Here is a 10,201-nt window from a genome sequence, read left to right on the forward strand (position 1 = left end):
GTGAGGGAACCATAAAATTCTTCCCCAGATTAATCCTGGATCAGTGGGAACAGCAGAAGGGGGCGGGTGGTCTCATAACACCAGAGGCTGGAAAAGTGGCAAAGGGGGATTCTTCCTACGGTGGCGGAGGCTATCTGGAGGGACAGACGACCCAGGGCAGAGAAAATTAGCACTGAGACCCAGGCAAGCCTCAGCCCGGGAGACGAGCCCCAGGAGGGGCGGGAACACGCATTAGCCTCTAGGCGTGCCCCAGCCCTCCAGGAGCAAAGGGAAGACAATAGGGAAGCTGGGATCACCATCCCCTGACCTTGCCTTTGCCTCAGGTCAGCTGAGGAGATATCCTGAGACCAGACCACCCCTCCCACACACCTATCAAGCTAACCCCAGGGTTGATCTGGGAAACAACAACAAAAAAAAAAAAAAAAAAAAAAGCCTGCTTTTAGCCTAGACAAACATCAACTCAACTTAAAAGATCTGTATCTTCTGACTGAAAGAACCAAAAGCTACAACACTCAGCCAACATCATGAATCGGAAAAAGCAGACGAAAAGTGAAAAAACCATAGAATCTTTCTATGGGGATAAGGACCAAAACACAAACACCAAAGAGGTCAGAGCTGAGACTGTACTTCCATCTGAAACCTCAGATGGGACTATGAATTTCTCGCAAGCACAACTAGATTACCTGGAACGTCTGAAGAAGGATATAAAAGAAAAACTGGCCAATGATTTTAAAACTATAAAAAAAGAATTCACTGATGAGAACATCACTCTGAAAAAGAAAATTGAAGAAATGGAAAGGGAAGTTCAAAAATTAACTGGAGAGAATAATTCCCTAAAAGGAAGAGTTAATCAAACGGAAAAGGAAACTCAAAACCTAATAGGGAAAATTGATCAGATGGAAAAGGAAACCCAAAACCTAACTGGGAAAATTGGTCAAATGGAAAAAGAAGTACAAAAATTAAATGGAGAAAATAGCTCCTTAAAGGGAAAAATTGGTCAGAAGGAAAAGGAGATGCAAAAGCTAACTGAAGAAAACAATACGATCAAGATTAGAATTGGGCAAGTAGAAACTAATGACTCAATGAGGCAACAAGAATCAGTCAAACAAAATCTAAAGAATGAAAAGATAGAAGAAAATGTAAAATATTTAATTGGAAAAACAACTGACCTGGAAAATAGATCCAGGAGAGAAAATCTAAGAATTATTGGCCTGCCAGAAACCCATGATGAAGAAAAGAGTCTGGACAATATCTTCCAGGAAATCATCAAGGAAAACTGCCCAGAAGTACTAGACTCAGAGGGCAAAATAGTCATCGAAAGAATCCACCGTTCCCCACCCAAAAGGGATCCCAAACTCAAAACCCCAAGAAATATAGTTGCCAAATTCCAGAGCTATCAAGTGAAGGAGAAAATACTACAAGCAGCCAGAAAGAAACAATTCAAATATCAAGGTCACACAGTCAGGATCACACAGGACCTTGCAGCTTCTACATTAAAAGATCAAAAGAATTGGAACCCAATATTCCATAAGGCAAAGGAGTTGGGACTTCAACCAAAGATCAACTACCCAGCAAAGTTCAGCATAACATTTCAGGCAAGGAGAAAGTCATTCAACGAAATAAGGGATTTCCAGAGCTTCCTGACCAAAACACCAGAACTCAATAGACAATTTGATCTTCAAATGCAGGTCTCCAGAGAATCATAAAAAGGTAAACAAGGGGAAAAAAACAAAAACAAAAACTTGCAACTCAATTAGGGCAATCTGTTTACCTCCCTATAAGGGAAGATGATACCTGTTAATCTTGAGAACTGTGCAGCTATTATGATAAAAGGGATATATGTAGAGGGAACGGGCATAAAGTAAATGATGTCATGTCAAAAATATGATTTAAGTATGAGAAGGGAATGTAATAGGAGGTGTGGAAAGGGGGAAGCAGAAAATGGCAAATTATATCACAGGAAGAAGTACAAAACTATAGTAGGAGGGGAGGGAGATGAGCATTGTTTGAGAGGTACTCTCATCTGATTTGTTCAAAGGAGGGAACAATAATCTTAAGTAGATAATCCTAACTAGCTCTATAGGTAGTAGGAGGGGAAGGGGAAAGAAAGGGGAGGGTGGCTAAAAGGGAGGAAAGAAGCAATAAGAGTAAAGGGGACTAAAAGGGAGGGGGGCTAAAAGAAGGAGGGGAAGGCTGCAGGAGGAGGGGGAGAAAAGTGAATACTATTGAGGAGGGGAAGGGAGATGGGAGAGTTAAAAGCACAAATGGTGGGAAAGAGGGTGGAGGGAAATACACAGATTGTAATCATAACTGTGAACGTGAATGGGATGAACTCTCCCATAAAACGGAGACGGATAGCAGAATGGATTAAAAGCCATAATCCAACAATATGCTGCTTACAAGAAACACATTTGAAACGGGGGGATACACATAGGATAAAGGTCAAAGGATGGAGCAGAATGTATTGTGCCTCAGCTCACGTAAGAAAGGCAGGAGTAGCAATCCTAATCTCAGACAAAGCAAAAGCAGAAATAGATCTAATCAAAAGGGATAAGGATGGAAACTATATCCTACTAAAAGGCACCATAGACAATGAAGCAATATCATTACTAAACATGTATGCTCCAAGTGGTATAGCATCCAGATTCTTAGAGGAGAGGTTGGGGGAGTTGAAGGAAGAAATTGATAGCAAAACTATACTAGTGGGGGACCTCAAATTCCCCCTCTCTGAACTCGATAAATCCAACTTCAAAATAAACAAGAAAGAGGTTAAGGAGGTAAATAAAACTCTGGATAAGGTAGATATGATAGATCTTTGGAGAAAATTAAATGGGAATAGAAAGGAATATACCTTTTTCTCAGCAGTACATGGAACATTTACAAAAATTGACCATGTACTAGGACATAAAAATCTCACAATCCAGTGCAGAAAGGTAGAGATAATCAATGCATCCTTTTCAGATCATAATGCATTAAAAATTACGTGTAATAAAAGGCCATGGAAAGAGAAACCAAAAATCAATTGGAAACTAAATAATCTAATTCTAAAGGAGGATTGGGTTAAAGAAGAAATCATAGAAACAATCAACAACTTCATTCAAGAGAATGACAATAGTGAGACAACATACCAAAACTTATGGGACACTGCAAAAGCAGTTATTAGGGGAAGTTTTATATCTCTGAATGCTTACATAAATAAAATAGAGAAAGAGGAGATCAATGACTTAGGCTTGCAGTTGAAAAAGCTAGAAAAAGAACAAATTGAAAATCCCCAAGTAAATATCAAATTAGAAATACTGAAAACCAAAGGAGAGAATAATAAAATTGAAATAAAGAAAACTATTGAATTAATAAATAAAACCAATAGTTGGTTTTATGAAAAAACTAATAAAATTGATAAACCTTTGGTTAATCTGATCAAAAAAAAGAAAGAAGAAAACCAAATTACTAACATTAAAAATGAAAGGGGTGAACTCACCTCCAATGAGGAGGAAATTAAAACAATAATTAGAAACTACTTTACCCAACTTTATGCCCACAAATTCGACAATCTAAACGAGATGGATGAATATTTTAAAAAATACAAATTGCCCAGATTAACAGAAGAGGAAGTTGAATACTTAAACAACCCCATCTCAGAAAAAGAAATTGAACAAGCCATCAATGAACTCCCTAGGAAAAAATCTCCAGGGCCAGATGGATTCACAAGTGAATTCTATCAAACATTTAAAGAACAGTTAATTCCAATACTACATACACTATTCTTGAAAATTGGGGAAGAAGGAGTCCTCCCAAATTCTTTCTATGATACAAATATGGTTTTGATACCCAAACCAGGAAGAGACAAAACAGAGAAAGAAAATTATAGACCAATTTCCCTAATGAATATAGATGCAAAAATTTTAAATAAGATTCTAGCAAAACGAATACAGCATCTTATCACGAGATTAATACATAATGATCAGGTAGGATTCATACCAGGACTACAGGGCTGGTTCAATATTAGGAAAACTATTAGCATTATCGATCACATCAACAACAAAGCTAACAAAAACCACATGATTATCTCAATAGATGCAGAAAAAGCTTTTGACAAAATACAACACCCATTCCTACTAAAAACACTGGAGAATGTAGGAATAAAGGGAACTTTCCATAAAATAATAAGCAGTATCTATCTAAAACCTTCAGCAAGCATTATATGCAATGGGGATAAGCTAGATGCATTCCCAATAAGATCAGGGGTGAAACAAGGTTGTCCATTATCACCACTATTATTCAATATGGTACTAGAAATGTTAGCTGTAGCAATTAGACAAGATAAAGTTATTCAAGGAATTAGAATAGCCAAAGAAGAAACTAAGTTATCACTCTTTGCAGATGATATGATGATTTACCTAGAGAATCCCAGAGATTCAAGTAAAAAATTACTTGAATTAATAAACAACTTTGGCAAAGTTGCAGGGTACAAAATAAACCCACACAAATCTTCTGCATTCCTATATATTAGCAACAAAGTCCAACAGCAAGAGATAGAAAGAGAAATCCCATTTAAAGTTAGGGTAGACAGTATAAAATACTTAGGAGTCTACCTGCCAAAACAAACCCAGGGACTATATGAACACAATTACAAGACACTTTTTGCACAAATAAAGTCAGATTTAAGTAAGTGGAAAAACATTAGTTGCTCATGGGTAGGCTGTGCTAATATAATAAAAATGACAATTCTACCCAAATTAATATACTTATTTAGTGCCATACCAATTAAACTACCAGACAATTACTTTCTAGAGCTGGATAAAATAATATCAAAATTCATTTGGAAAAACAAAAGGTCCAGAATATCAAAGGGACTAATGAAAAGAAATGCTTGGGAAGGTGGCCTAGCACTACCAGACCTCAAACTGTACTATAAAGCAGCAATTATCAAAACCACTTGGTATTGGCTAAGAAACAGAGAGGTAGACAAGTGGAATAGACTTGGCACTCAAGATGCAGTAGGCAAGGAATATAGCAACCTTCTGTTTGATAAACCCAAGGACCCCAGCTTCTGGGATAAGAACTCATTGTTTGACAAAAATTGCTGGGAAAACTGGATAACAGTGTGGCGGAAATTAGGCATAGACCCATACCTGACACCATACACAAGAATAAAGTCCAAATGGGTACATGATTTAGGTATAAAGATTGATACCATGAATAAACTGGAGAAGCAAGGAATAGTGTATTTATCAGATCTATGGAGAAGGGAAGAATTCTTTACTAAAGGAGAGATAGAATGCATTATGAAATGCAAAATGGATAACTTTGAGTACATTAAACTGAGAAGTTTTTGCACAACCAAACCCAATGCAACCAAAATCCGGAGGGATGTGGTAAATTGGGAAAAAATTTTTACAGCTAAGCTCGGGGATAAAGGCCTCATTTCTAGAATATATAGAGAACTGACCCAAATGTATAATCATACAAGTCATTCCCCAATTGATAAATGGTCAAAGGATATGAACAGGCAATTTTCAGAGGAAGAAATTAAAGCTATCTATAATCATATGAAAAAATGCTCTAAATCACTATTGGTTAGAGAGATGCAAATCAAAACAACTCTGAGGTACCACATCACACCTATAAGATTGGCAAACATGACAGAACAATAAAATGATAAATGCTGGAGAGGATGTGGGAGAGTTGGAACACTAATTCATTGTTGGTGGAGCTGTGAGCGCATCCAACCATTCTGGAGAGCAATTTGGAACTATGCCCAAAGGGCTACAAAAATGTGCATACCCTTTGACCCAGCAATATCGCTACTAGGACTATATCCCCAAGAGATCATAAAAATGGGAAAGGGTCCCACATGTACAAAAATATTTATAGCAGCACTCTATGTAGTTGCCAAAAACTGGAAGTCAAGGGGATGTCCATCAATTGGGGAATGGCTGAATAAATTATGGTATATGAATGTAATGGAGTACTATTGTGCCATAAGAAATGATGAACAAGAAGACTTCAGAGAGGCCTGGAAGGACTTATATGACCTGATGCTGAGTGAAAGGAGCAGAACCAGGAGAACTTTATGCACAGCAACAACCACAGTGTGTTAGAGTTTTTTCTGGTAGACTTAGATTTTTGTAATAACACAAGAACTTCTGAAAAAAAAAAAATCCCAATGGTGGACCTCAAGGCAAAATGCCTTCCACACTCAGAGAGAGAAATATGGAAGTCACTCACATAATGTAGCAGATCATGTTTGTGTATGTGTATCTGTTTGTGTATCATGTTCTGATTTGTTATACGGATTCTTTCATTTATCTTAGTCTGACTACATAGCATGACTATAGTGAAAATATACTCAATAGGAAAGTATATGTAGAATCTATACAGAATTGTATGCAGTCGTGGGGAGGGAGGGAGGTAGTGGGGGGTGGGCGGGGAGGGATAAAATCGCAATTGTATGGCAGTGATTGTTAAACATTAAAAAAAAAACATTTATGATGTGATATAGAACAAATAAATTTTAACAGCATTTATAATACTTCACAGCTTGCAAAACACTTCTCCAAATGTGAGACCTCACATGAGGCTCAGAATAATCCTATAACATCAGCAGTGTAGGCATTATTATTCCTATCCTATATATGAAAGCCAGTCATGGTATAGTAGTGAGGGTACTGAGCCTGGAGTCAGGAAAGATCTGGGTTTGAGGTCCTGGTCTATTTATTAACTCAGATCTGATGACAGTGGGTCATCATGAGCTTAACACTTGGCTATCTGTTTCACTTTCCTCTTCTATATGGGATAAAATCTACCTTACCTCAGAGAGTTATCAGGATATAAATGTAAGATATATGAATGTGAGTTATAATTTCCTAATAATTATCGGTTGTGATTATGAAGCAGTTCTATACTTTATTGCACAAGCTCTTAATTATAGATGAAACAAATAATACATTTGATGCCCTGATTTCCTTAATTCCATTAATAACTTCTAATCTGTTTTCATTTTTATAAATAGGTGCATAAAATTATTCCTTGAGTTGCTGTGGCTGAATAATTCATTCATTGCCTGATGATAAATCTCTCTACATTTAGCTAGGTCATTTTTTGGATTGCAGTCTGTTGGTGGACCTCTACTCAGAACTCATCTAGTTAGGCAAAACCTACTAGAGTTTTAATCCATTGACCTTGCATTCAAGCCCTCAAGAGCAACTTTATGTCTTTTATAAGACAAGATATACAAACTACACTATCTTGTCTGCTTCACCATCCCCAGCCTCCCCATTTAAGATACCCAGAACTAAAGGAAAGGTAAAATCATGCAAAACATATTTCCATTTTAACCTTGTTGCAAAAAATTTTTTTAAAAAAGAATGAAAAATAAGAAAGTAAAAAAAAAAAATTAGGCTTCAATAGGCACTCTGAACTCCAGTTCTTCTGGAGGTGGATAGCTTTTTTCATTATGGGTCTTTTGGAACTGTCTAGGATCATTGTATGGATTAGAGCAGCAAAGACTTTCCCAGTTGATCATCCTCATACTATTGCTAGTACTGTTTCACTGTTGTCTTAGTGCTGCTCATTTCACTTTGCATCAGTTCGAATAAGTTTTCCCAGATTTTTCTGAAATCCTCCTTCTCCTCATTTCTTTTACTCCAAGAGTATTCTATCATAATCATATATGACAACTTGGCCAACCACTCCTCAATTGATGAGCGTCCTCTCAGTTTCCAATTCTGTGCCATCACAAAAAGAGCTGCTATAAATATTCATGTTTAAAGATTGTAAATAGTACATGGAGCTTTGGGCTTGGGTGAGGAAGATCTGACTTTGAGTTTTATCTAGGATGCTTGCTAGTTCTGTGGCCTTAGGCCAGGGAAGGGAACATGGGACCTTCAGGTCACATGTAGCCTTCGAGGTCCTTAAATGGAACATTGTGACCAAATCCAAATTTTGCGCAACAAATCCTTTGGTCTTCTGGATCCTTTTGACTGAATCCGAATTAAAAGATCTCATTTAAGGATCTAGAAGGCCCCATGTCGCCTAAAGACTGCAAGCTCCCTACCCCTGGACTAGCAAATCTCTCAGTTTCCACCAACTCCAGTGTCCTGGTCTATAAACGAGGATGAGAATTACCTCCCTCAAAGAGTTGTTGGGAATCTCAAGTGAGATAATATATTTAAAGTGTTTTACAAATCTTAAAGCAGTATATAACTGTTAGCTATTAATAATAAAATAATGAGAACGATGATATTTATGTTAAAGTTTGCAAAGGATTTTGAACATATTATCTCCTTTGAAACTCATATTATATCTGTAGGCTATTACCACCTCTGTTTTACATAGGAAGAGATTGAGGCTTCCCTATAGTCACATAGCTAGTAAGTATCAGAGGTAGAATTTGCATCCAGGCCTTGCCAATTCCAATTGCAATACTTTGTCCACTACGCTATATTGCTTGTGCCACTTTGTTCTAAACACTAGTCATTGAAGGGAGGCAATTCAAATAGTGTTTTCCCCACTTACTAGTTATATCACCTCAGATACGTCCTTGAAACTCTTTGAGTCTCAACTTTTTGTGCATGTGAAATGGAAATATGAGACTTGCCTGCACCAAATAAGAAAGAGATAAGAAATGCATTGTCAGCTAAATATAAATGTAAGCTATTTTTATTATGGCTCCCAAAATGTCACTCCCATAACGGAGGATTAGTTCACTTTAGATTATCAATAATTTGGAATGACAAATTCATGAATATGTATAGGTATTATGGTTTGGAAGACTGAACAAATGATTGAATTAAGGGCATTGTCCTTGAGTGTATAAGTCAGACTCTGCCCCTGACTATCTGTGACTGTAACCAAGTCTTTTAAACTCTCTAAGCTTCCTTTTCTTCCTTTCTAAAATGAAGAGGAGAGGCATCCTGGCCTAATGGAGAGCCAGACTCAGTCTAGAAGGGCTGGGTTGCTGTTCCAGCTCTAATCCACTTTGGTTGTGTGACCATTGGCATGATTCCTCAGTCCCTCTAGGTATCTCTCCAAGCATAGTGTAGATCTCTACAGACTGAAGGAGCTTCCCCATTGAGTATTCTATACAATAATGAAATCTCAGGTCCAGAAAACACATACACACACATACATACATGCACAGACACACAGACACAGACACACACACCACAATGAGGAAAGCAATATTGCATTACCTCCCATCCTAGGGTTGTTGTGAAGAGAGGCATCACTTTAGAAACTTTCAGGTGGGATGGAAATGCCAGTTCCTGTTATCCCATTGCCTAGAGTAGCTTCAAGACAATTTAAAAGACATCCTGGCAGCATCTTGTGGCTCATGACGGGAGAGGATAGCTTTTAGACTTCATTAAGAGCTCATCAACATAAAGCAATATACTAAGTAATATTAAAGACAGGGATTGGATAATGTCCAAAGGATTTTACACTGTAGTCTCCATCATGAGTAAAACTTTCATAATTTGGCCCCATATAAAGGACTACAAGTACCTCCTTTATGGCGTATGGTCTTCTTGAGCAGTGGTGATGTGTTTGTTTAGAAAAGAAGAAAAAATCTTCTAAAAAAAATAGGCCTGAAGAATGAATGAATAGAAGGAGGGAAGAATGGGGAAGGTCAGTTCTTGTCTGTTTGGGTAAGTGACAAACCTCAACAAAGCAGTTTTTGCTGCTGGCATTTTTTTTCTTTTTAAGAAACACAGTTCTCTTTGCCAAGGCCAAAGTATGCTAGTGATCTAAAACCTATTGACACATCACAAGTACAGTGGTGCATCTTGGAAAGACTATAGACATTTTCCCTTCATTTACAATTGTGTTTTCCATATAGTTCATCAAATTGAATATAGAAAAGTTATGTCTCTAGAAAATGTTCGAATATAAATACATACTATATAAGAAGAAAAGATCTGAGCTGTAAATCTCTCTTCTTCCATGATATTTTCATGGCTCCCTCTGCACTTAGGTGCATGTTGATTGTGATAAGCTGAGCTTTTTCTCTGCCATTATAACAAAAAGACTTTGAGTAAGGAGCACTGCCTTTCCACATGGCTAAACGCTTAAATATCTGCTCCTGTGGTTGGAAGTCTAGATGAGAAATTACAATTTTTCTGTTTCATAATTAATTTATAAAATTGCACACATAAAAGTGTATTGAAGACTGGTGTTATATGCTGGATGATGTGGGTATAAG

Source organism: Notamacropus eugenii, chromosome 1 (genome assembly GCF_028372415.1).
Source record: "Notamacropus eugenii isolate mMacEug1 chromosome 1, mMacEug1.pri_v2, whole genome shotgun sequence".
In the NCBI taxonomy this organism is placed as follows: domain Eukaryota; kingdom Metazoa; phylum Chordata; class Mammalia; order Diprotodontia; family Macropodidae; genus Notamacropus; species Notamacropus eugenii.